Source organism: Giraffa tippelskirchi, chromosome 14, assembly GCF_054371585.1.
Source record: "Giraffa tippelskirchi isolate mGirTip1 chromosome 14, T2T-mGirTip1v1.2.pri, whole genome shotgun sequence".
NCBI lineage: Eukaryota > Metazoa > Chordata > Mammalia > Artiodactyla > Giraffidae > Giraffa > Giraffa tippelskirchi.
In genome coordinates, this window is record NC_137288.1 from 17,234,282 (window position 1) to 17,261,011 (window position 26,730).

A 26,730-nucleotide genomic window follows, 5' to 3' on the forward strand; every position below is an offset into this window, starting at 1 on the left:
GAGTCCAGTTTGCTGTATTCCTAGAGAACAGAAGAGGCACCGATGAACTGATTTGTCTATGGATCCTCTCGTTCCAGTGATCGGTCTCTGGGTTCTTCATCTCTCCTGTGCCCTGGTAACCATCTTTTAACCACTCTGATTCCTGGGTCAGGAAGATCCCCTGGAGAAGGAAATGGCAACCCATTCCAGTATTCTTGCCTGGGAAATCCCATGGACAGAGGAGCCTGGCAGGCTACAGCCCATGGAGTCACAGAGTTGGACTTGACTGAGCAACAAGCAGTTTTACTTTCGTTCTTTCTTAACTCAAACTTCATAAAAATCAAAAGATAAAGAGCATCTTCAACCTGGGGGGAAAAATGTTTTCTACAGCAGCTTTAGTCAGCAATGAGAGAAGTTAAATTAAAAGTAGTTTTAAGTTTTCTACAAGCACTCAAATGATTAAATACTAAATTACTTTCAAAAGTATATGAACTTCAAGGCTCATATAATTTTACTAAGTGTTCTGTTTACATCTTATTTCAGATGGGTATATTAGGGAACTTTTCCAACAGAGGCTGCAAAGCTAGTGACATTTTCCCTCGGAAATTATCAAGATTCTAATAAGACTCTGTAGCATCTCTGCTTCATAAGCAGAAAGTAGCTGAGAAAATGCAAAATCTTTCAGGGTGAACTCTTTAGGGTAATTACAGACTGTCTGATGATTCACTTCACGATTGTCCTAAAGGATCTTAGTGACATTGGACCTCAGTGTTGGTTTGGACCTTTATTCCTGCCATGGGCAGCATTCCATGGTGTTTTTCCTCCTGGGCATGCATTTGTTATGCATGCACAATGAAGAAATGTAGGGTGTTTACTGAGGTCTTTTGAAGTGAATGTGGTCCACTGGACAAGGGAATGGCAAACCACTTCAGTATTCTTGCTTTGAGAACCCCATGAACAGTATGAAAAGGCAAAAAGATAGGACACTGAAAGATGAACTCCCCCAGGTCGGTAGGTGCCCAATATGCTACTGGAGATCAGTGGAGAAATAACTCCAGAAAGAATGAAGAAACACAGCCAAAGCAAAAACAACACCCATTTGTGGATGTGACTGGTGATGGAAGCAAGGTCCGATGCTGTAAAGAGCAATATTGCATAGGAACCTGGAATGTTAGGTCCATGAATCAAGGCAAACTGGAAGTGGTCAAACAGGAGATGACAAGAGTGAAGGTCGACATTTTAGGAATCAGCGAACTAAAATGGACTGGAATGGGTGAATTTAACTCAGATGACCATTATATCTACTACAGTGGTCAAGAATCCCTTAGAAGAAATGGAGTAGCCATCATAGTCAACAAAAGAGTCTGAAATGCAATACTTGGATGTAATCTCAAAAATGACAGAATGATCTCTGATTCCAAGGCAAAGCATTAAGTATCACGATAATCCAAGTCTATGCCCCAACCAGTAATGTTGAAGAAGCTGAAGTTGAAAGGTTCTGTGAAGACCTACAAGACCTTCTAGAACTAACACCCAAAAAAGATGTTCTTTTCATTATAGGGGACTGAAATGCAGAAGTAGGAAGTCAAGAAACACCTGCAGTAACAGGCAACTTTGGCCTTGGAGTACAGAATGAAGCAGGGCAAAGGCTGACAGAATTTTGCCAAAGGAACGCACTGGTCATAGCAAACACCCTCTTCCAACAACACAAGAGAAGACTCTACATGTGGACATCACCAGATGGTCAACACCGAAATCAGATTGATTATATTCTTTGCAGTCAAAGGTAGAGAAGCTCTATACAGTCAGCAAAAACAAGACCAGGAGTGGACTGTGGCTCAGATCATGAACTCTTATTGCCAAATTCAGACTGAAATTGAAGAAAGTAGGGAAAACCACTAGACCACTCCGGTATAACATAAATCAAATCCCTTAAGATTATAAAGTGGAAGTGAGAAATAGATTTAAGGGACTAGATCTGATAGACAGAGTGCTTGATGAACAATGGATGGAGGTTCGTGACATTGTACAGGAGACAGGGATAAAGACCATCCTCAAATGCAAAAAAGCAAAACTTTTATCTGAGGAGGCCTTACAAATAGCTGTGAAAAGAAGAGAAGTGAAAGGCAAAGGAGAAAAGGAAAGATATACCCATTGGAATGCAGAGTGCAGAGAATAGCAAGCTGATTTAAGAAAGCCTTCCTCAGTGATCAATGCAAAGAAATAGAGGAAAACTACAGAATGGGAAAGACTAGAGATCTCTTCAAGAAAATTAGAGATACCAAGGGAACATTTCATGCAAAGATGGGCTCAATAAAGGACAGAAATGGTATGGACCTAACAGAAGCAGAAGATATTAAGAAGAAGTGGCAAGAATACACAGAAGAACTGTACAAAAAAGGTCTTCATGACTCAGATAACCACGATCGTGTGATCACTCACCTAGAGCCAGACATCCTGGAATGTGAAGTCAAGTGGGCCTTAGCAAGCACCACTATGAACAAAGCTAGTGGAGGTGATGGATTTCCAGTTGAACTACTTCAAATCCTGAAAGATGATGCTGTGAAAGTGCTGCACTCAATATGCCAGCAAATTTGGAAAATGCAGCAATGGCCATGATTCCAATCCCAAAGAAAGGCAATGCCAAAGAATGCTCAAACTACCACACAATTGCACTCCTCTCACATGCTAGCAAAGTAATGCTCTAAATTCTCCAAGCCAGGCTTCAACAGTACATGAACTGTGAAATTCCAGATGTTCAAACTGATTTTAGAAAAGGCAGAGGAACCAGAGATAAAATTGCCAACATCCATTGGATCATTGAAAAAGCAAGAGAGTTTCAAAAAAACATCTATTTTTGCTTTATTGACTGTGCCAAAGCCTTTGACTGTGTGGATCACAGCAAACTGTAAACAATTCTTAAAGAGATGGAAATACCAGACCACCTGACCTGCCTCTTGAGAAATCTGTATGCAGGTCAAGAAGCAACAGTTAGAACTGGACATGGAACAACAGACTGGTTCCAAATAAGAAAAGGAGTAAATCAAGGCTGTATATTATCACCCGGTTTATTTAACTTATATGCAGGGCACATCATGGGAAACAGTGGGCTGGATGAAACACAAGCTGAAATGAAGAGTCCCGGGAGAAATATCAGTAACCTCAGATATGCAGATGACACCACCCTTATGGCAGAAAGTGAAGCACTGAAGAGCTTCTTGATGAAAGTGAAAGAGGAGAGTGAAGAAGTTGGCTTAAAGCTCAACATTCAGAAAACTAAGATCATGGCATTTGGTCCCATTACTTCATGGCAAACAGATGTGGAAATACTGGCAGACTTTATTTTGGGGGCTCCAAAATCACTGCAGATGGTGACTGCAGCCATGAAATTGAAATACACTTGCTCCTTGGAAGAATAGCTGTGACCAACCTTGGACCGCATATTTAAAAGCAAAGACATTACTTTGCTGACAAAGGTCCATTTAGTCAAGGCTATGGTTTTTCCAGTAGTCATGTATGGATGTCAGAGTTGGACGGTGAAGAAAGCTGAGCGCTGAAGAATTGATGCTTTTGGTGTTGCAGAAGACTCTTGAGAGTCCCTTGGACTGCAAGGAGATCCAATCAGTCCATCCTAAAGGAGATCAATCCTGAATATTCATTGGAAGGACTGATGTCAAAGCTGAAACTCCAACACTTTTGTTGTAGCCACGCATTCCAGTAAACAAACTCACTCAGGAGGACAGTGCAGATAGTAGAGTGCAGTTTATTACATGGGCGGGCCCAAGGCAGAGTTTCCTCTTAGCCAAGGACCCTGACCAGTTTTTTGTGAAAACTTTATATATCCTAAGTGTATGTGCCCACACCCACCTCCCCAGATTCCCTGAAGCTTGTCTGAACAAAGGAAAAGAAATATACAATCAAAGTTAACCTGTGATTCATATGCCTTAAGCCTAGGTAGTTAACAGTGAACAGTTTTCAATAGGCCTGTGGATATACCCCAATAAGCATAATAGAATGTATAATTCTATTTGGTTACACAGATAATTAGGGTATTCTTTTAAGCAAGAGTCTAGGTATGAGCCCTGGGCCTCTTCCTTCTGGGGGCCTGGATTTCCAGTTGGTATGTCATTTCCATAGATACTGGGCATATAGCTCAAAGTCCACAGTCCGGCCCAAGATAGAGTCCTGTTTTCAAGATAGAGCCTGTTCTGTCTGTTTCTTCCTTCACTTTGGCCACCTGATGTGAAGAACTGACTCATTGGAAAAGACCCTGATGCTGGGAAAGATTGAGGGCAGGAGGACAAGGGGACGACAGAGGAAGAGATGGTTGGATGGCATCACCGACTTAACGGACTTGAGTTTGGTGAACTCCGGGAGTTGGTGATGGACAGGGAGGCATGGCGTGCTGCAGTCCATGGGGTCGCAAAGAGTCGGACACAACTGAGTGACTGAACTGTACTGAACTTTGAAGTGAAGATAACCTCTAAAGATTTAAGTCACTCATCCTTCCCCTGCATGGAAGTCTTTCCAGAAGGAGCAAATCATAGTCTAAGAACACAATAACCACTCCTCATTCTTGTGTGGGACTGGGCTCAGGATGTGAGGTGTACCTGGAAGATTCAGCTCCCCTCCCCTGAAGGAAGACCGTGCCACTGCTTCTTAGCACGTTATCATTGTTGTTCAGTCGCTTAGCCGTCTGACTCTTGGTGACCTCATGGACTGCAGCACGCCAGGCTTCCCTGTCCTTTACTATCTCCCAGAGATTCCTCAAACTCATGTCTGTTGAGTCGGTGATGCCATCCAACCATCTCATCCCCTGTCATCCCCATTTCCTTTTGCCCTCAAACTTTCTCAGCATCAGGGTCTTTTCCAAAGAATCAGCTCTTCGAGTCAGGTGGACAAAGTATTGGAGCTCCATGTTCAGCATCCGTCCTTCCAGTGAATATTCAGGACTGATTTCCTTTAGGATGGACTGGTTGGATCTCCTTGAAGTTCAAGGGACTCTCAAGAGTCTTCTGAAGTATCACAGTTCAAAAGCATCAATTCTTCTACACTCGGCCTTCTTTATGGCTCACCATGAGCTCATCTCATCACAGGCTCCCTGTTATGAGGGCAGGAACCTCATTTGTGAGTGCCTTATGACCTGTCACCTTCCAACAGACCCCCTCCGTCGTTTCGTCACCTTGGGGGTTGGAATTTTAACAATTTTGCTGGGAATCATTCGGTCCAGAGCAACAGCAAAGTGGAGTGTGTGATTCTGAAATGAGTCAGTTTATCCTGAATGAATCCATTTATCCAGGACATTAGTCGTCTGTGACATGTATGTGTCTTCACTCGTTAAACTGAGAGCGGATGTGAAGGAAGTGACAGGTTTTCAGAATCAGCTGAGCTGAGTGTCCCTGTCCCTGTGACCAGCGTTGCCTGGGGCTGAGGTAGTCTGTGGAAGCAGCGCCCTGGCCCCTGTCACCCTCCACCCCCCACCGCCGTCAGCGAGCTTGCCTCTCCCCACGGAAACCCTGAGCCTTTGGCTCCGCCCCTTGGGAACAGGCATGCTCGGTCACGCCCAGCTCTGTCCACGCGATTCCCCGGGCAAGAACACCGGAGTGGGTAGCCATGCCCTCCCCCAGAGGATCTTGTTGACCCAGGGATAGAACTCGTGTCTCCCGCAGCTCCTGCATTGCAGGCAGATTCTTGACCGCTGAGCAAACGGGGAAGCCGAGCTCTGCCCGTTACACCACTGCATGGACCTCTCACCTGGGAGTCTCCTGGCTGACGTAACTTCCTCCTTATTTCTTCTCCCACCTTTCTCCGACTCAACTTTCCAGCCAGTCATCCTGTAGAGTCTTTGAACCCTGCCGCCAGCATCTCTGGGCCACCGGATTCCATTCCACTTTCCAAGGTCCAGAGCTATAAACATTTCCCACTAACAGCCCCACTTACGCATTCAGGAGCACCGCTCACTGGCTTGATCAAATGCCTGCTCTTTGTCCTAAATTACCCCCTTTGCCCTCTCCCACAAGATGTAAGACGCTAATTAAATTTGTTTTGTAACTAATAAACTTCAGGTGAAGTTCCCCTTTAATCACTCTCAGGAAGAAAACAAACATTTTGCCCCAGAGCATCATTCATTTCATAATTTATTCAAAGATTAGGGGCAACCTAGCACTAACGTTTTGATAACTTAGTAGGGAAATTAACAGTTGCCATCTATTCATCACTCCTTATTCCATCTGAAAAATGGAGAATTTCCTGCCATGTTAACAAAGATGGCACAGCCTTGAGCGCTTCATCCAGCCCTCCCACGTGAATTCTGAGTCAGGAGGGCGCCAGGAAGAATGTTACCTGCTCTCTGCCAGCTTTGGCTCCCCAGGGGGAGCACTGAGGAGCTGGTGGGGGGGGGGGTGTGTGTGAAAAACACAGGATAGGCCCCAGGTAGCTGAGGTGCTTATGAAAGGAATGGTTTCAGGGCACCTTCCCTTATGCAGAAAAGCTCTAAATTCCTTAACTTGGGATATCTACTTTTCTTTAATTAACAACAATCTTTCAATTACTCGCCCTTTGTTGTAAAACTTCTATATAACCTGACTTCTCCCCTCGAATCCTTGGAATCCTTCTCTCAGGTTACTTGAGATGCTGCCTCCCAGGCTTGAAGTCCTAAAAGAATTTAGTCAAATTGTTAGTCACTCAGTCATAGCTGACTCATTTCGACCCCAGGGACTGTGGCCCACCAGGCTCCTCTGTCCATGGGATTCTCCAGGCAAGAATCCTGGAGCGGGGAGCCATGCCCTTCTCCAGGGCATCTTCCCAACCCAGGGATCAAACACCAGGTCTCCTCAATTGGCAGGCAGATTCTTTACCATCTGAGCCACTAAGGAAGCCCTAAAAACTCCCACCAAGTGAAACATAACTCTCAACTTCTAGGTTGTGACTATTATTTTTTCAGTTGATACTTCATTACAAAAAAAGTCATCATATGGTCCATTTCTCCACTCCATTTCTCTTTGTAATGTGTAGACTCTTAAGGCTAAACTGTGGATTTTACTTTCTTTGAAGTGTGTGCTTGTATCTCTCTTAAAACTCGATGGTTTAGAACAATGAAGGCACTGCAGTATTAGTTGACCTACAGTGAAAGTTCAAATCATCATTTCATTTATCACTATCGTTGTTCACCTTATGAATGCTTCACATCCATGGGTACAATTCTTGTTTCTGGTTATTTGTTACCTGTGTTTTTCTCTTTAGTCTTCTTTCAAAAATTACAGAAAACAATAAAAACAAAGCTCATCAGTTTGCATTGTTCACAGTCAGATTAAAATTGGAGAGCTATATTCATCTACTAGCCTAACAGTGTCTGATACAAAAGTTATCTCTTTATTCCCATGCTTTTCCTACAATTTTCCACACTGGTAATTCTAACTGATTCACTGCATCACTTTATAAGACCATCTCCTTCAGAATTCTTCCGTTTGACTTGCTCCCTTTCTCTGTCTCCCAATTCAATGTAACCTAAAAACCAAACTAATACAATAGCTGAGTAAAATATTTTTGTCACTCTTTTAAAAGGTTTTTTTCCTCCAGTCTGCTGTTGGTAGTAATTATAGACTCTCTTTCCTAGATGAATACATGTATTCAAAATGTGCATTTGGTGTGATAAACTCTCCTTGCTTTTTGCACAAAGTTGTTTGCTGAGATCACAGCAATCTGAACTGTGTGACTGAACATTTTGTGCCTGTTCCAGTGTACTTCCTATGGATGATATAACCTGGGACAAAGGGCACACTACCCTGTGTGCTAGGAGACCCTGTTAGAATAGGTGAGGGCTCTCCTGAGAAGACCTAGCCACGTAATTGTTGAAACACAAGCCACTTAAAACTTCCCAGGAGGAGAAGAATAGCCCAAGGATGCTGAAGACTTATGATCGAGGCTGAGCATCTTCACGTGTCACGAGAGAACACACATCACAGTAACAGAGACCCATTTCTCACAATCAGACGGCTAAGAATTAAAGCAAAAGACAACCTTGAACTCTCTTAGCAAACATGAACACACACCACTGGCCAGAATGCAAATCAGCACAACTCTCTTTTCAGATTTGTCTCCTGATGGAAATAAAAACACAAAGGGGACCTCATTAAACGTAAAGGTTTTTGCACAGCAAAATAAACCATAAAAAAATGAAAAGACAACCTCCAGGATAGGAGAAGACATTTGCAAATGATATGATCGACAAGGGATTAGTCTCCAAAATACACGAATATCTCATACAACTCAATGTCAACAAACAAAACAAGCAAATAAACAAAAACAACCTGATCAAAAAATGGGCAGAAACTCTAAATACTGTCTACCTTGGTTCAGACTGAGGCATGGGGATTTTAAATGACCTGTCATCAATATACAGAAGACTTCTGACATTGAGCCTTCTGCTCTTTGTGATCTCACGCCATAGCAATGGGAAATAATGGTCACTAATCATGATTAAATTCACACAGTGAGAGAGTAATAGAGAGATGTCCCCATGTTTAACAGTAGATTGTAGCCTTCTGAATTGATCTTTGCTGCTATCTGACAATAGGGAACTATTAATTTAGAACATTGTTCTATGATTAGCTTGAGATAATTAGAACACCTCTGAATTACTTTGTTTTAGTTAATAATTTATGTAGAGAAGCCCTAAAACATTGATTAAGCATTTTAAAGGTATTCATTTGGTCTGCTTTCTTTTTCAGGCAAACATCACTTACTTGTGTGTAAGAAACCCTTTAGGACAGATGACATTCTATTGTCAAACATGAAGGATTTCATTCCATTCAAACAGCAGCTGACACTTTGTTTATCTTGCCAAAGGACTCAGTTCACCAAGATGGTTCTCAAATGTGCTCAGTGCCAGAAATAAGCATCAGAGTCATCATCTGACCAGCGAATGAGTCCAGATCACCTGTTTCACCACCTGAGTGGTTCATTCACTTGGAAAATAGGAAAGTGAAGAGGTCCTGGAATTGAGTAAAAGGTTAGTAAAAATTAGAATGTATTTAAGGGGAAATACTAAACTTTTCACATATAGACCTTAGAACACTAGAAAGAAGGATAACTAATTGCTGCTTTTACTAGTTACTGAGCTAGGTATCTTAGTTGAAAGAACTTAAACTTTTTAAACATCCTAGTTGTAAACTTTAAGTAGCAGAGACTTTAAACTTTAAATAGCATCCCACATATTCTGCAAGCAGTCATGACGCACCATCCTTGAAGATTTGATGCCGGGAGTGTTAGCTCGGCTCATTGAATTTTACTCCTCTTTTATTTTGGTTTTGAATGTCCTTCAGAAACCATGGAAAGAAATCACAGGGATTTCTTCTTAAATTTGTGTGCTTATCCATAATCCTCAAAGCCAGCCCCCAGAGTGATTTCCAAATGAGTTCTGGGGTTGTTAGCTGCGTGCGCTGTGATCGTGGGTGGATATAGATTTCTAAGTGATAGTGTTAGTGGCTCAGTCATGTCCAACTATTTGTGACCCCAGGGACTGTAGCCTGCCAGGCTCCTCTGCCCATGGGGTTCTCCGTGCAAGAATACTGGAGTGGGATGCCATTTCCTTCTCCAGGGGATCTTCCCTACCCAGGGATCAAACACAGGTCTCCAGCATTGATAGGCAGATTCTTTACCATCTGAGCCACCAGGGAAGATCCAGAGTCTAGGTGGCTTAGCTAAAGAAGAATTATCAATGTTATTAAAAGTAAAAAAAGAAAAGAAAAGGATCAAGGAAGCAAGAAAGTAGACCAGCTTGTTGAATAGGATAGTGTACTGGGTTGAATGTTCATGTCCACCCAGAACCTCAGAATATGACCATATTTAGAAGTAGGGTCTTTGCATATATAAACAGTTAAGGATCTCAGGAGGAAACCATCCTCCATTCAGGGTGGCCCTAAACTCACTGACAAGAGTAGAAAAGGACACAGAAGGACAAGCAGAGGAGGAGAAGCCATGTGAGCATGGAGTCAGAGACTGGAATTTTGTAATCACAAGCCAAGAGATGAAGATAACAGAAGCTGGAGAGGCAGGAGGGACCCTCTGGAACCCTCAGAAGGCACACAGCCCTTCAACTCCTGGATTTTGCACTTTTGACCTCCCAAACAGTGAAGGAATAAATTTTCTGTTTTTCTAGCCATCAGATTTATGGTAATTTGTTTTTTCAGTCCTGGGAAACTAATGCAGCTAAAAGACAACTCAGTGAAATTTCAAACCCAAAGCTAAGGAACTGTGGTTTTGGAGAAGACCCTTGAGAGCCCCTTAGTCTGCAGGGAGATCAAACCAGTCCATCCTAAAGGAAATAAATCCTGAATATTCATTGAAAGGACTGATGCTGAAGCTGAAGCTCCGATACTTTGGCTACCTGATGCTGGGAAAGATTGAGGGCACAATACTATAAAACAATTATTCTTTGATTAAAAATAAATAAATTTTAAAAAAGAAAAAAAAAGGATAAAAAGCCTCTCTAAGAATGACTCTGAGATACTTTGAGGAGTGTAAAATGAATCAAGGTGAACCAAGATCATTCCTAGAAAACATAACATAGTTGAAGAGCAGAAAGGATAATAAACAGTCCAAAAGAGTGAGGGCCACTCAGTCTTTTTAAAGACTCAAACCAAGAAAACAATATCCTGTTTTTCTGAATTTTCTTACCATTTTCCACTTCAGTTACCTCCGTGTGACATTTACTGCATCCTTTATAAAAGTCAGCCCAAAGAACGGTGGCATGCTTACAGCACAGAAAATAATCTTTTCAAGTGAATTCAGTATTTGAGTCAGAGCAACAACATATCTTTGCATTTCAGTACCTGAAATATTTGTTTTGCTGCTCTATAAATATTGTTGTAAACTTGAGAAACTTTCAGTTTACCTGAGGGCTGTTGCAGTGGGTTCTCAATACCGTCTGACAATGTGTGATAAATCTTTAGACCCTTTTCTGCACAGATCAGTGACTTTCTCTCACCTTCTGCAAGATCTGGAACTTGAGAAAAGCTTTTATTGAGTAGTCAGAATTATCATTTACTTGGCAGTACAATGACCCCATCACAGGGAGTCTCCATACTCCATTTTAAAGACAATTGTAATGAAAGTGGGTATCGCTGAATGAGAGCAGCCCCAGCTTCCTGGTTTATAACCAAGAAAGGGAGAGATCTGCATTCTGGAGTCACGGGAGAGTCCTGCAACTGCTGGTGTAATCAGAGCTGTTGTTGTTTAGTTGCTAAGTCTTATTCGACTCTGTGACCCCACGGACTTGCAGGCTCCCATGTCCATGGGATTTCTTGGGCAAGAATACTGGAGTAGGATGCCATTTCCTTCTCCAAGGGGGATCTTCCTGACCAAGGGATTGAACCTGAGTCTTCTGCATTGGCACTGAGCCACCTGGGAAGACCCAATTAGAGCTGTTATCTTCCCCACCCCCACCCCCCCCCCGGCCCCGCCAAAAAACAAAAACAAAAAAACTGAAGTCAGACAGAAAGCTCCACTGCAGGGAATGTTCCTGTCTGCCACCAGGAATGAAGAAGGCAAGCTTATTCACTTGGTGGTATTTCATCTGCCCCCTAAGTGTCTCCTACAGCATCGTTCTCTCTGGTTTTTCCTTCAGGGCAGATAAAACAGACTTAGCGCCAGTGAATCCTAGCTCCATTCCCGAGTTGTTCTAAGCATTTTCTGAAACATGGTAACCAAAACCGACCTTCCCAACACTGAACCCTAAGGTGTGGCACTCCTGCTCAGTCCCTCTCTTGGCAGGACAGAGCCCCAACCTCAGCCTGCTCTCCAGGCCCTTGTCCATAGAAATGTCTCTTTCCAGTGAACGGAAAAGTCCAGCCAGCCATAGCCTGCTCCAAACACTTAATCATTTGGAAAACAAGCTTTGAATGTTTAGGACTATGTGGAACAGGATCTACAAACACAGGACACTTTGATGGGTGTGTGTTTTCAATGTCTCACCATTCTCATTCATTCAAAATTCGGAAGACCCTCATGGAAGTAAAGTCAAAGAATTTGTTGAGAAGAGATAAAATTTTAGAAGCTCTAGTGTTTAGGAAAAGCAATATAAAAAGCTTATGTGGAACAGGATCTACAAACACAGGACACTTTGATGGGTGTGTGTTTTCAATGTCTCACCATTCTCATTCATTCAAAATTCGGAAGACCCTCATGGAAGTAAAGTCAAAGAATTTGTTGAGAAGAGATAAAATTTTAGAAGCTCTAGTGTTTAGGAAAAGCAATATAAAAAGCATGCTTTTTGGACAAGGAAATAGCTTAAAAGTTCAGTTAACTACGATTGTTTTTAATAAGCAAGGAGCCTCAAATTGAGAAGAAGGAGGGAAAAGTGAATACAGCACATTAACATCAGAGATCCTGGTCAGAAGCAACGTGTCCTTTCAGCTGATGTCAGACGTGGCTTCGAGTGTTAATTGCAGATGAAAATATGACTTAATAACTAAGGTAACCTCTAAACATGGCTCCCATGGCAACACAATCAAGCCTGGCAACCAGACTTCACTTCCTTAGTGATAAATGAATCAACTGCTTTATTTTTCATGGTGCAGCCAGTTCAGTGGAGGAAGTCACATTGACTTTAGGAGCACACGATTAGATGGGTGTGCGGTCACCACGAAGTAGGTGTGTGTGTGCATGCTAAGTTACTTCAGTTGTGTCCGACTCTTTGAGACCCCATGGACTGCAGCACACAGTCCACGCATGCAGGGACACGCAGGCTTCCCTGTCCATCACCAACTCCCGGAGCCTACTCAAACTCACGTCCATCAAGTCAATGATGCCTTCCAACCATCTCATCCTCTGTCATCCCCTTCTCCTCCTGCCTTCAATCTTTCCCAGCATCAGGGTCTTTTCCAATGAGTCGGCTTTTTTCATCAGGGGGCCAAAGTATTGGAGCATCAGCATCAGTCCTTCCAATAAATATTCAGGACTGATTTCCTTTAGGATTGACTGACTAGATCTCCTTGCTGTCCAAGGGACTCTCAAGAGTCTTCTCCAGCACATTTCAAAAGCATCAAGTCTTCAGTGCTCAGCCTTCTTTATGGTCCAACTCTCACGTCCATACAATACTACTGGAAAAACCATAGCTTTGACTATATAGAACTTTGTCGGAAAAGTAAGGTCTCTGCTTTTTAATACACTGTCCAAGTTTGTCATAGCTTTTCTTCCAAGGAGCTACTGTCTTTTAATTTCAGAATAATAGCAGAACACACATTTAAACACTTTTAAATGTTTTTAATTATGATGGTGGATTGCCCACCGCTTACAAGGGTCAGTGTTTGAGAGGTTGCCGCTAATATAATTATTATTATTCCTACTTTTAACTTACATGGTGGAAAATAACTGGTGTCCAAAAGTTTAAGGCAACTAACATTAAACATCTGGACATTTCAAAAGAAGCACTGGCTTCGTGGGTTGCTATGACTCAGTCTGGTTATCAACATGTGGAGAAAAAAATGTTCCATGCCAAGAAGTGAGTATGTCCCTACAGCGTTACTGGAGTCCTGGCTACTTAACCTCGTCACGGAGAGGAAGAAAGCCTTCCGTTTCAGTTTACTCAGGTTTTTCTCTTACTCATTTCATTACTCGGCTATTCTTTCAAATAAAAGATCCCGGTGATAATACTCTCAATTCATCGTCAGTGCAGCCACTGAGGGGACTTCTTTTTTAGCTAGAGTTTCTGAGCAGAAATTTGATTTGCTTTTCCTTCATGGCAAAGTGGGGCACAAACACTCCTTGGCCAGAGGGAGAAGCAGAATTGATGACTTCATGGTCTGGCATCATCTGATCCTCACTATGAAACTTTTTCCTTTAAATGAAACTGATGGGAAATGGATGGCGTCAGCGTAGAGGGGTATATGTGCTTCAGAACTAAGAGCTGCTTCATATCACATGGCATCCCAGAGGGTCTGAGTCAGTGCCTGCCTCATGATCTCTCTGTGCATGGGGCCAAGGTTACAACCAGCCTCGTGTTAATATAGGACAGACTTGACTGTTGTTGTTCAGTCACTAAGTCATGTCCAACTCTGCAACCCCAGGGACTGCAGCATGCCAGGCTCCCCTGTCCTTCATTAGCTACCAGAGTTTGCTCAAACTCATGTCCATTGAGTCAGTGATGCCATCCAGCCATCTCATCCTCTGTCGTCCCCTTCTCCTCCTGCCTTCAGTTTTTCCCAGCATCGGGGTCTTTTTCCAATGAGTCAGCTCTTTGCATCAGATGGCAAAGTACTGGCACTTCAGCTGCAGCATCAGTCCTTCCAATGAATATTCAGGGTTGATTTCCTTTAGGATTGACTGCTAGGATTGACTCGACTATAAAGTCTTATAAAAACTTCACTTGTCAGAGTTTTGTGGATTTTCTCATTGCAGATAAGGAAATATGGATCTGTACTTAGCCAATAGAATTAAATATATAAACATAATTTCTAAGACACAATCCAAATAAACTCACACCATCCACCTTCCTTTTAGCCAACTTACATTTTCCTTTCAAGTTGAAATTGTACTGTGGCAAAGTAAATGACAAGACATATTGACCAAAAGCACTTTCCCTTTTGAAATAACGAAATACACATATTCATGTAGCCATAACCACAGTGATGAAATGCTAGAGCAATTTCAGAGAGAACATTCGATCACAAGCAGAATAAAGGCTCTGTTTGGGTTTTGATGATTGTGTTTCTTTCTGTCTGGCTGAGAACAGAGGAGAGCAGGACCATTCCAATCTGCAGCAGCAGCAGTGAGACATCCACCTCCTTTGCAATTCTCAAGATAACAAAAGAGATTCAACAGTGTGTTTCTGTACACTTAAAAATATTATGCGTGCCAAAACTATGAGTTATTGTATTTGTAGGGTATTTGAGATATGCTAGATTTTTTATGGCTGACGCCTCAATATTGATGTAATACGTGTAGTTTGTGAGTTTTTACACATAGTACTGTAGGCAGATTGTAAACTTTAGATAGGTCAGTGAACTGCTAATCTGCCATCCTAACAGGGACACATTTGAGAGTGAAAAGGAGTCAGCTTTGCAATTTCTCATATAACAGAGATCAGAAGGGTTCCGTCCCCAAACCAGGCTGTGAAGGCAGCCCCCTTCAGAGATTTTCTTTTTTAAACTCCAAGATGGGAATACCAGACCATCTGACCTATCTCTTGAGAAACCTGTATGCAGGTCAGGAAGCAACAGTTAGAACTGAACATGGAACAACAGACTGGTTCCAAATAGGAAAAGGAGAATCAAGACTGTATATTGTCACCCTGTTTATTTAACTTATATGCAGAGTACATCATGAGAAACGCTGGGCTGGAAGAAGCACAAGCTGGAATCAAGATTGCCGGGAGAAATATCAATAACCTTAGATATGCAGATGACACCACCCTTATGGCAGAAAGCCAAAAAGAACTAAAGAGCCTCTTGATGAAAGTGAAAGAGGAGAGTGAAAAAGTTGGCTTAAAGCTCAACATTCAGAAAACTAAGATCATGGCATCTAGTCCCACCACTTCATGGGAAATAGATGGGGAAACAGTGGAAACAGTGTCAGACTTTATTTTTTTGGGCTCCAAAATCACTGCTGATGGTGATTGCAGCCATGAAATTAAAAGACACTTACTCCTTGGAAGGAAGGTTATGACCAACCTAGACAGCATATTAAAAAGCAGAGACATTACTTTGCCAACAAAGGTCCATCTAGTCAAGGCTATGGTTTTTCCAGTAGTCATGTATGGATGTGAGAGTTGGATGGTGAGGAAAGCTGAGCACCAAAGAATTGATGCCTTTGAATGGTGGTGTTGGAGAAGACTCTTGAGAGTCCCTTGGACTGCAAGAAGATCCAACCAGTCCATCCTAAAGGAGATCAGTCCTGGGTGTTCATTGGAAGGACGGACGTTGAAGCTGAAACTCCAATACTTTGGCCACCTCATGCGAAGAGTTGACTCATTGGAAAGCACCCTGATGTTGGGAAGGATTGGGGGCAGGAGGAGAAGGGGACGACAGAGGATGAGATGGCTGGATGGACATGGGTTTGGGTGGACTCCGGGAGTTGATGATGGACTGGGAGGCCTGGCGTGCTGCGGTTCATGGGGTTGCAAAGAGTCAGATATGACTGAGCGACTGAACTGAACTGAACTGAACTGAAACTCCAAGTCAACCCATAACCAGCCGGAGGCACAGGTGACTTTTCTTATAATTCTCAAATTCTTCTTAGAAAACACTGAGGCTGAGGCCTCAATAACTACATCTTATAACAATCAATTTGAGAGACAAAAATAATTCACTTGAAAATAACTCAAAAGCCAAACTGATGAAAATGTGAATGATTTACACAAAATAGGCCAAACCCCAGGGTTACATTAGAGAACCCCTGGGCTCTGGAGTCCGTGGTTCTCAGATCAAGGGGAAATGATGAAGGTGCAGGTACGTGGGTGCTGCCATCTTTATCATGGATCCTCAGTTAAAAAAAAAGACAAGGTGTTTTCTTCTTCAATTAGAATTTCTCGTGAGTCTTACTGAGTAACAGGTTCCATCATTAAGTAGTCAGATCATTGTTTCAATTTTTTATTGTAAAGTGACATAAAATGAACTCAGCTGACTTAAAATGAAAAATAAATGTACTAGATCATGACACTACATGCTTGCTTTGCTCCAGAGTTACAGTGATGACTTCCTGGCTGGGTTTTCTCTCTGCCCACCTGCTCCTTAATTTTATCTCACTTATCAAGGCATACACCTTCCCTGGTGGCTCAGATGGTAAAGCGTCTGCCTGCAATGTGGGAGACCCAGGTTCGATCCCTGGGTCGGGAAGATCCCCTGGAGAAGGAAATGGCAACCCACTCCAGTATTCTTGCCTGGGAAATTCCATGGACAGAGGAGCCTGGAAGGCTACAGTCCCTGGGGTCGCAAAGAGTCAGACATGACTGAGCGACTTCACTTTCACTTCACTTTCCTATCAAGGCATATATAAATAAAATAAATATTACATAAGTACACAGACTCAAGGTGGTGGCTAACTTGTGTTGGTCAGAGAATTTCTCATATTTTATGCTGAAGTGCATGTATCTTGAAAATCTTGATGAGTGCTATCATTTAATATTAATGACTTTTTCAAACTTTCATTTGCATAAGTGCTTGAATCTGATAAACATTTTATTTACAGAGAGCTCTCTAAGCACTGATTAAAGGCTTTCAACCAAAGAACTCAAGGCAGATGAAGTGAAACAAAGCAGATTTCAGATTCACTGAAATGCAACTATGAATTCCAAAGACTTGATAAAAACCTGGCAAGTCACTCTTGTGTGATGCCAAACAACATGACATGTGGAGACATTTTGAAAGTAAATGTTTCATTTTCTACGTGCAAAGTGTTATACTTTGGCTTCAGATTTCTTCCTCTTTTAGAAAATCTTTGGAACTTCCTTGGCAGTCCAGTGATTAAGACTCTGAGTTCCACAGAAGGGGTCACGGGTTCAGTCCCTGGTAGGGGAACTAAGATGCCACATGTGTGAGACTTAGCCAAAAGAAAGAAAAAATAAATGAATAAAAAAGAATGCATTTTTTTAAAAAGTAAGAAAGAAACATATTTCATCATGTATTAATTACAATCTAATATGACAAGAACAAGAAAAGAAGGTGCCGAGCACAGGTCTTCAGGAAGTAAGCACAAAGCAAGGACACAGGCAACGGCTGTCATCTTCACGGGCTCTTTAGTTTTTACAGAGATCGGTAGAAAAGTGAGTATGTTTTCATTGGCTGCATTGTTTGCAATGTGCTTGCATGCTAAATCGCTTCAGTCATGTCTGACTCTTTGTGGCCCCATGGACTGTAGCTCGTCAGGCTCCTCTGTCCATGGCAAGAATTCTTCCCCAGGCAAGAACACTGGAGTGGGCTGCCATTCCCTTCTCCAGAGGATCTTCTCAACCCAGGGATCAAACCCAGGTGTCTTATGTCTCCTGCATTGGCAGCTGGATTCTTTACTACTAGCACCACCAACATGGCTATACAAAATGTTTTGGTGCCATGTGACCATATTCATCCATGACATTGTACAAAATTCTATTAGCTTATCGCAAAGATTTACATATCAGAGTATTTGGTACTCATCTGTGGTATTTCACTTGAGATGCCCCCTGTATTTATTTTAAATATTTTCATAGATGCAAAACTCTCAATGAACATATGAGCAGAGCAATGGAAGTTCCAATGGCACTGTAATTGTCTTGGTCTCTCTCAGAGTCCTGGGTATTTTCAAATGTAAAAACCAAAGACACCTTCTAGGACAAAATTTTGCACTTATAGTGAAAGCTCAGTTGAGCAGATCAGAGATAGTAAAGGAAGGTCTAGATAAAAGAAAGGCAAAGAGAGGAGGAAAAAAGGTCTCAGAAATTATGAGTCCATATCTGATACCACATCCTGAAACCAACATAAAAGAGGAAAAAAAAAAAAAGCCTAGAGTTTGGAGGGTTCAATCTCTCACACACAAAAAAAAGAAATCAATTTTACTTAAAAAATAATCCGAAGAAAAAGTCTCAACCAATTTTCATATAAAATTATCATAAGGAAAACTAATACAAAATAATGTCTCCAGGGACCATAAAAGCATTCCAGAAAGACTTCTTTTTTTTCCACAAAATGATTGTACCACAAAGAAAAACACATAGCGGTCTCACAAGATCTCAATGCAAAAAATTTGAAATAGAATTTGTACACTCTGAACAAGGAGGTTCATTAAAGAAATACAAGAGTGGTTCAGTATTAGAAGTTCACTAATAACATTCATCATATTAATAGAGGTAAGGAAAAGTCAAACCAGCAAGGAGAGCAAACCAGTCAATACTAAAGGAAGTCAACCCTGAATACTCATTGGAAGGACTGATGCTGAAGCTCCAATACTTTGGCCACCCGATGCAAAGAGCCAAGTCATTGGAAAAGACCCTGATGCTGGGAAAGATTGAAGGCAGGAGGAGAAGGGGACGACAGAGGATGAGATGGTTGGATGGCATCACCGACTCAGTGGACATGAGTTTGAACAAACACCAGGAGTTAGTGGAAGACAGGGAGGCCTGGTGTGCTGCAGTCCATGGGGTCACAAAGAGTGGGACATGACTTAGTGACTGAACAACAGCAAGGGAAAATCATATGATTTTCATAGATAAATAAAAGATATTTGACAAAATTCATTGCTATTCAGTTTTCATTTTCTCCTATGTTCAGACACTACTCCCTAACCATCCCTCCCCTCACCATGTTTTGAAATAGATGCAAGCTACAAAGCTCACAGCAATTTTCCTTTGTATATTATCAGTTTATCTACTATTTCTCATACAGGCGAATAATGCAGTGAGTGTTCCACGCAGTATTCTGTGAGGTATAAACCCATGTTTCGAATGAGTATTTTTCCTCATGTGTATTTCTTTACTTCATTCTTTTTGGTTTTCAAAAAATAACTGTTCCTATGGAAACAGTAATGGTGCCACTTTGCCCTAGGAGCAGTATGTAAGAGAAATGTATATTTAAGAATTAATTTAGTTTCATGCTTTTATTCCCAAAATATCTATAATTATGTATCCAATATTATCATAATATAAAAATTTGGAAAAAAAAATTGAAATTAAGAATTTTCTTTAAATTAGGTTCAAATATTTTTCAAAGTTCTATCTCTTGGTGAAATATAAAATTTTATCCTTATTTCATTTATTTGTTAATTGACCCATCCAACAAAAAGTTATTAAATGCTATGCTTTGGCAAAGATATAGAATTTATCACAGTACATTTATCTTATGTTAGAAAATATAATGAGATTTTGACAAGAAATATTAAATTTGGAAAACTCAGCAGTAACCACAGGACTGGAAAAGGTCAGTTTTCATCCCAATCTTAAAGAAAGACAATGCTAAAGAATGCTCAAACTACCGCACAATTGCACTCGTTTCACACACTAGTAAAGTAATGCTCTAAATTCTCCAAGCCAGGCTTCAACAGTACATGAATTGTGAACTTCTAGATGTTCAAGCTGATTTTAGAAAAGGCAGAGGAACCAGAGATCAAATTGCCAAGATCCGCTGGATCATCGAAAAAGCAAGAGAGTTCCAGAAAAACATCTATTTCTGCTTTATTGACTATGCCAAAGCCTTTGACTGTGTGGATCACAGCAAACTGTGCAAAATTCTTCAAGAGATGGGAATACCAGACCACCTGATCTGCCTCCTGAGAAATCTGTATGCAGGTTAGGAAGCAACATTTAGAACTGGACATGGAACAACAGACTGGTTCCAAATAAGAAAAGGAGAATCAAGGCTGTATATTGTCACCCTGCTTATTTAACTTATATGCAGAGTACATCATGAGAAACGTTGGGCTGGAAGAAGCACAAGCTGGAATCAAGATTGCTGGGAGAAATATCAATAACCTCAGATATGCAGATGGCACCACCCTTATGGCAGAAAGTGAAGAGGAACTAAAAAGCCTCTTGAAAGTGAAAGAGGAGAGTGAAAAAGTTGGCTTAAAGCTCAACATTCAGAAAACTAAGATCATGGCATTTGGTCCCATCACTTCATGGCAAATAGATGGGAAAACAATGGAAACATTGACAGACTTCATTTTCTTGGGCTCCAAAATCACTGCAGATGGTGACTGCAGCCACGAAATTAAAAGACGCTTGCTCCTTGGAAGAAAAGTTATGGTCAACCTAGACCATATATTAAAAAGCAGAGACATTATTTTATCAGCAAAGGTCCATGTAGTCAAAGCTATGGTTTTTCCAGTAGTCATGTATGGATATGAGAGTTGGACTATAAAGAAAACTGAGCGCCGAAGAATTGATGCTTTTGAACTGTATTGTTGGTGAAGACTCTTGAGAGTCCCTTGGACTGCAAGGAGATGCAACCAGTCTATCTTAAAGGAAATCAGTCCGGAATATTCATTGGAAGGACAAATGGTGGAGCTGAATCTCCAATACTTTGGCCACCTGATATGAAGAACTGACTCATTTGAAAAGACCCTGATGCTGGGAAAGATTGAAGGCGGGAGAAGAAGGGGACGACAGAGAGTGAGATGGTTGGATGGCATTACCAACTCAATGAACATGAGTTTGAGTAAACTCCGGGAGTTGGTGATGGACAGGGAAGCCTGGCATGCTGCAGTCCATGGGTTTGCAGAGTTGGACACGACTGAGAGAATGAACTGAACTGAACTGCTTAAATGTGTGCCTTAAAAATTCTTTTGTCCTCAAGGAAGAAGAATGATAAAAGTATCTCTAACATTTTTACACTTTCAGAAGGGTTATGTAAAAAGCTTAATTACCAGAAAGTGAAAGAAATTATTGCAATAAAACTCACTGCTTCATTTCTTCGGTTCCTGGAGCATCTCAACATTACTCTTAGTTAATTATTTTTCATCTTTAGAGCTGAAATTTAAGTGGTCCTAAAATAGCTCATAAACAAAGACATTAATTTTGAGAAACTCAGATACTTGAAGCAGGCCCACTGCTGATCATTTATTAGAAAAGATACTCATAATTTATGAGGAAGGAAGCAATAGACATACTTCTTTTCAAGACAGTATAAGTTAAATCAGTTTGATTTGACTGTAATTCACAGATATTTATAGTCAGATAAGAAATGACACACTTGATTGCTTAAATTTACAGTATTAAGGTCTTTTTTCTCTCATTTAAATAATTTACATTTTTTCTAATAAAAAATTGTAATTTAGAAGAAAAGAAGGCACTCATCTTAATAATGCACTTTTTTTGGTATGAACATATCAACTTTAATTGGATATCAAAGGACATATACTTTGGCTTCATAAAACTGCTCACTAACCTGAGGCCCATGATTTAATTTGCAGAGGAAGTAGAGAAGGAACCAGGGGGAACATCTTGAACAGAAGTTTATACATGAATCTTGGTTGAATAAAGTGTACACAAAACAGTGTCGTTGGTTATGATGTAATAAGATTTAACCATGCTGGACAAAGCACCTTCTCTCTCTGTATATAATTAAGTGGTTTCAGAAGCAGATCCTGGCAGGAAATGGCATTTTCTTAGTATAACACTAAACCCCTGTGAGGAAAATTTCCCTGAAGCTAGACAGCATTCTTTCTGTATTACTTAGGCTTCCCCATTTTATGTGGTAAATGGTCTATAAAAATTTACTAATTAGAAGGTGGACTTTTATCAGTAACCATCCAATATGAATCAATAAGTGACTGGGAGTTGAAAATGGAGGACTTTGGGCTAGTGATTTAGGTAGAGAGAAACAAGAGCACCAATCAAGAATACAGGGCAATAACAGCCAGTCTACACAAAGTTTGTTTTGTTTTTTCCTCTATGCTCTTAATTTGGGGAGGGTGAAGGAAAAAGATTTTGTTCAGATGATCTTATTTGCAAAGCAGAAATGGAGACACAGAGGTAGAGAACAAACTTACGGATACCAAGAGGGGAAGGAAGAGTGGAATGAACTGGGAGGTTGAGACTGACATATACACATTACAATGTATAAAATAGGTAACAAATGAAAACATACTCAGCCTGTATAGCTCCGTGCTCTGTGGTCACCAGAGTGGGAAGTATATCAAAAAGGGGGATATATGTATATAGAGCTGATATACCTCGATATCCAGTAGAAACTAGCACAACATTGTGAAGCAACTATACTGCAATAAAAATTAATTTTGAAAAAAGAGAAAAGGGTATTGGGCTGAGCAGGACCATGAAGGATGATCAGCAGGTTTGCAGACAGTGCGGTGTCCTGGGAAAACAAAGGACTTTTGAAGACTGAACTGCCTTCACAGCCCAGCTCCATCTTTTATACCTGAGACATTTTTATTATCAATTAATGGGGCCATTTTAAATGGTGAATTCACCAATTAAAACAAAAGAATAAATTAGAAAAGTAAAGATGTAAAACTAGCTTGTAATTAGTCCTCACTCCATCCCCACATCAAATCTATCACTCAGTTCTTACTTTTTCTCATAAACAATAGAAGATGTTACCTCCATCATGTGCTGTGATATCTTTTTTCACTTATTTTGGCAACTGAAGAGGGAGCACAGACTTTCAGAATTAGATAATCTGCTCTTGGAGCTGATTAAATGCTGGGAAGCCATCCAGTCCTTCTGGGTCTAAGGACTCATCTGCAATGACTTGAAAAGAGCCAACCTGGTCCTTAACAGAGGCTTAATAACGATCGGTCTTCCTCCCCGCACGTAGACACACGTACTCAGTGTGTTCCACTTATCGGTGCATCTAGGGAGGGCATCTGTCACAAACACAGATGTGTTCAGTCACGTGGCTCACATCAGCACCGTGGGCTCTTGCTTGTGAAGACCATGAACGATGCTCGTTGCTCCTCCTCCACAAGTACCCCCAGCCCCAGGGCTGGGTCCTGAAGCTCTCTGGACTCCAGCACTTGGCTCTTCTCAGCCTACACTGCTGTTTTGCTCTGGTTTTTTTTTACATTTGACTTTTTAGGTTCCACATGTAAGTGATCTAATTTCTCTGTCTGATTTCTTTCTTACTAAGAGGAAGAGCCCGGGAGAATTTCTTTTTAAGAGAAAAACTTCTCTTTTCAGGTTTCTTTGAGATCTCCTGCTAAGCCTGAGAATTTTCTCTTTCTAAGGAGTGAAACAATTTTTTTTTTTCAGAAAGTGTACATAAATCAGTTGAAGCCATGACAATGTGAACAGCTCCTATCAAGTCCATGCCATTATCCACACCACAGCTGTCTTCAGCCATCAGTGACTGTAAATTGTGATCGGTTGAGAGATAATTCCAAGTTGTAAGAATCTTAAAATGTGAAAAAAGTGAACATATTAAAAGAGATGAAAGGTGGTTATAACTAATATTTTGAGCAATTATTATGTACTGTGCACTTTTCCAAGTCAGTTAGATTTATTGACTTATTTAATAGTAATAGTATACAAACCTATACAGAAAGTGTTAAAGAAGACTCTTGAGAGACCCCTGGACTGCAAGGAGATCCAACCTGTCAATCCTAAAGGAAATCAGTCCCGAATATTCATTGGAAGGACTGATGCTGAAGCTGAAACTCCAATACTTTGACCACCTGATGCAAAGAGCTGACTCATTTGAAAAGACCCTGATGCTGGGAAAGATTGAAGGCAGGAGGAGAAGGGGTCAACAAAGGATGAGATGGTTGGATGGCATCACCAACTCAATGGACATGCACTTAAGCAAGTTCTGGGAGGTGGTAAAGGACAGGGAAGCCTGGCGTGCTGCAGTCTATGGGATTGCAAAGAGTCGGACACGACTGAGCGATTGAACTGACAGTAAGTGTTATCATGACTCCTACTTCTTGAATGAGAAACAAGAATATTCAAGCAACCAGAAACATTTTATGCCCAAGCAGCAGTCCAGTTCATTGTTCACAACTTGCCAAATACAGCATGATACTATTGAACAAAGAATAAGAACTCAGAATAGTCAAAAAAAAGAATAGTTTTCAATAGAGTTTTCAGATAAGATATGGAACACCCAGTTAAATTTGAATCTCAAAAGCAATGAATAATTTTCAACATAATTGTATCCTAAATACAGCATGAAAAGTATCTACACTAAAAAAAAAAATTGTGCTCATTATTTTCTGAAATTCATATTTCAGTGGGCATCTTGTGTTTACCCTTCTAACTCTATCATGCCTGTATCCCATACCAAAGTAAAGTGCTTCCTTACCCATCTTCAGTTCAGTTCATTTCAGTTCAGTCACTCAGTCATGTCTGACTCTTTGCAACCCCATGGACTGCAGCACGCCATGCCTCCCTGTCCATCACCAACTCCTGGAGTTTACCCAAACTCATGTCCACTGAGTCGGTGATGCCATCCAACCATCTCATCCTCTGTCATCCTCTTCTCCTCCTGCCTTCAACCTTTTCCAGCATCAGGGTCTTTTGAAATGAGTCAGTTCTTCACATCAGGTGGCCAAAGTATTGGAGTATCAGCTTCAGCATCTGTCCTTCCAATGAATATTCAAGACCGATTTCCTTTAGGATGGATCTCCTTGCAGTCCAAGGGACTCTCAAGAGTCTTCACCAACAACACAGTTCAAAAGCATCAATTCTTTGGTGCTCAGCTTTCTTTATAGTCCAACTCTCACATCCATACATGACCACTGGAAAACCCATAGCCTTGACTAGATGGGCCTTTGTTGGCAAAGTAATGTCTCTGCTTTTTAATATGCTGTCTAGGTTGGTCATAACTTTTCTTCCAAGGAATAAGCATCTTTTAATTTCATGGCTGCAGTCACCATCTGCAGTGATTTTTTTACCCACCTTATAAGAAGAGGTCATGTCCCTTTCAGAATAGAGGGAGATGGCCACACATTTAGAACATATTTAGCACTTTGTATGTTTTGTGACTATACAGCGCACTTTCCATGAACCAGATGCCCTGTGCATGTTATTAATGATCCTCAAAATGGCCTGAAAAGGACAGTGTTTGCTAGCCGCATTTGATAGATCAGGGTGTTCAAGAGAACAGAAGTTGAATGTCTTCAAGGTTACACAGAAAATGAGCAGTGAAATGAGCTCGCGAATCCATTTCCGTCTGCCTGCAGAGGCCATGCTCTTTGCAGTGAAAACCCTGGTTTTGTGCTATCCTCTCCATCTTGGCTGCTCTGAACTAATTTTTCCAAGAGGGCATGATTGCTCCTATCCCAGTTCATGTGAAACAGTGGGGATTAGCGCCAGGATAGGGGAGCAGCCGTGTGTCCTTCCCGGCTCCCTCCAATCATCATTGGAGGTGGCCGAGACTAAACAGCCAGCCCCCGTGGGGTGCCAACTGAGAGGAAACAGGAAATCCATACTAATTTCGCATTCTGAGGGAAAGCCAGGGGTACAGTGAATAAGAGTGTACTTTTCACTGTGAATATGGATAAATCCCTCTAGCAAAAGGACTTGCTTTCAGATAACAGAAACTGAATTACAAAGATGCTGGCTCCCAAGTTGTTGACTTACAATCAGGATAGAAAACACCTCCGGTGTGGTTCAGGCTATATGTGTGTTATTGTCAAGACAATTTGGCACTTCAAAATTACTGTGTTTGCTTAAATATTGATTATTTTGAGGTTTAAGATTAGAATCAATGAGTTTTATTACACTTTATTTCAGCTGAGGGTTTTCATGGTTTTGTAATGATGTTTGAAAATTAACATTAAAGGTAAAAATGCCATTAAAAAAAAAGACAAGTTACACTTTTAATTCTCATATTTGTCATTGAGCTTTATTCTTAGTGTGCATGTCCACCGTTTGCTACTTTCCCCATTTTTTGGCAACACTCTCTCTGTCTGTTTCAGAGATGTGATTATAACACAGTGATGGAAAACCAGTTTTGACTCCCATGGCACTAACTCTCATTGAAAAGACATGATGCTTGGAAGACGTGGGGAATTAAATCAGAGGCAAGACAGAAGAAAAATAATTTAAAATATGATCTTAAAGATGCAGGACTAACATAGTAAGTGCTTGAATATAGATATTTATACAACCAAATAAAGATTTTTTTATATTATGTCAAACATCTACATCTTTAATAGAATTTTGAAGATTTTGCAGGAGTTTTGTATTGTATAAAGAGGTCAAATTAGCTTATTTGGGCTCCCATACACCTATCTGTCTTCTCAATATCATCTTTAATTCTGATTTGTCTTCTTTAGAATGAAAGGTGTTCAGTTTAGGGTTACAAGGTGCTTTTTGGTGGATCAACAGTG

At 41.0% G+C, this 26,730-nt stretch overlaps 1 long non-coding RNA gene across 1 annotated transcript; it reads left to right on the forward strand.

Annotated features, from left to right (window-relative positions):
* On the forward strand, nucleotides 1–23,849 carry LOC145534459 (uncharacterized). Its single transcript, XR_014074644.1, has 3 exons — nucleotides 1–115; nucleotides 8,709–8,989; nucleotides 23,651–23,849. It is a non-coding gene; the product is annotated as an uncharacterized LOC145534459 (long non-coding RNA).
* Nucleotides 23,850–26,730: the final 2,881 nt, after the last annotated feature.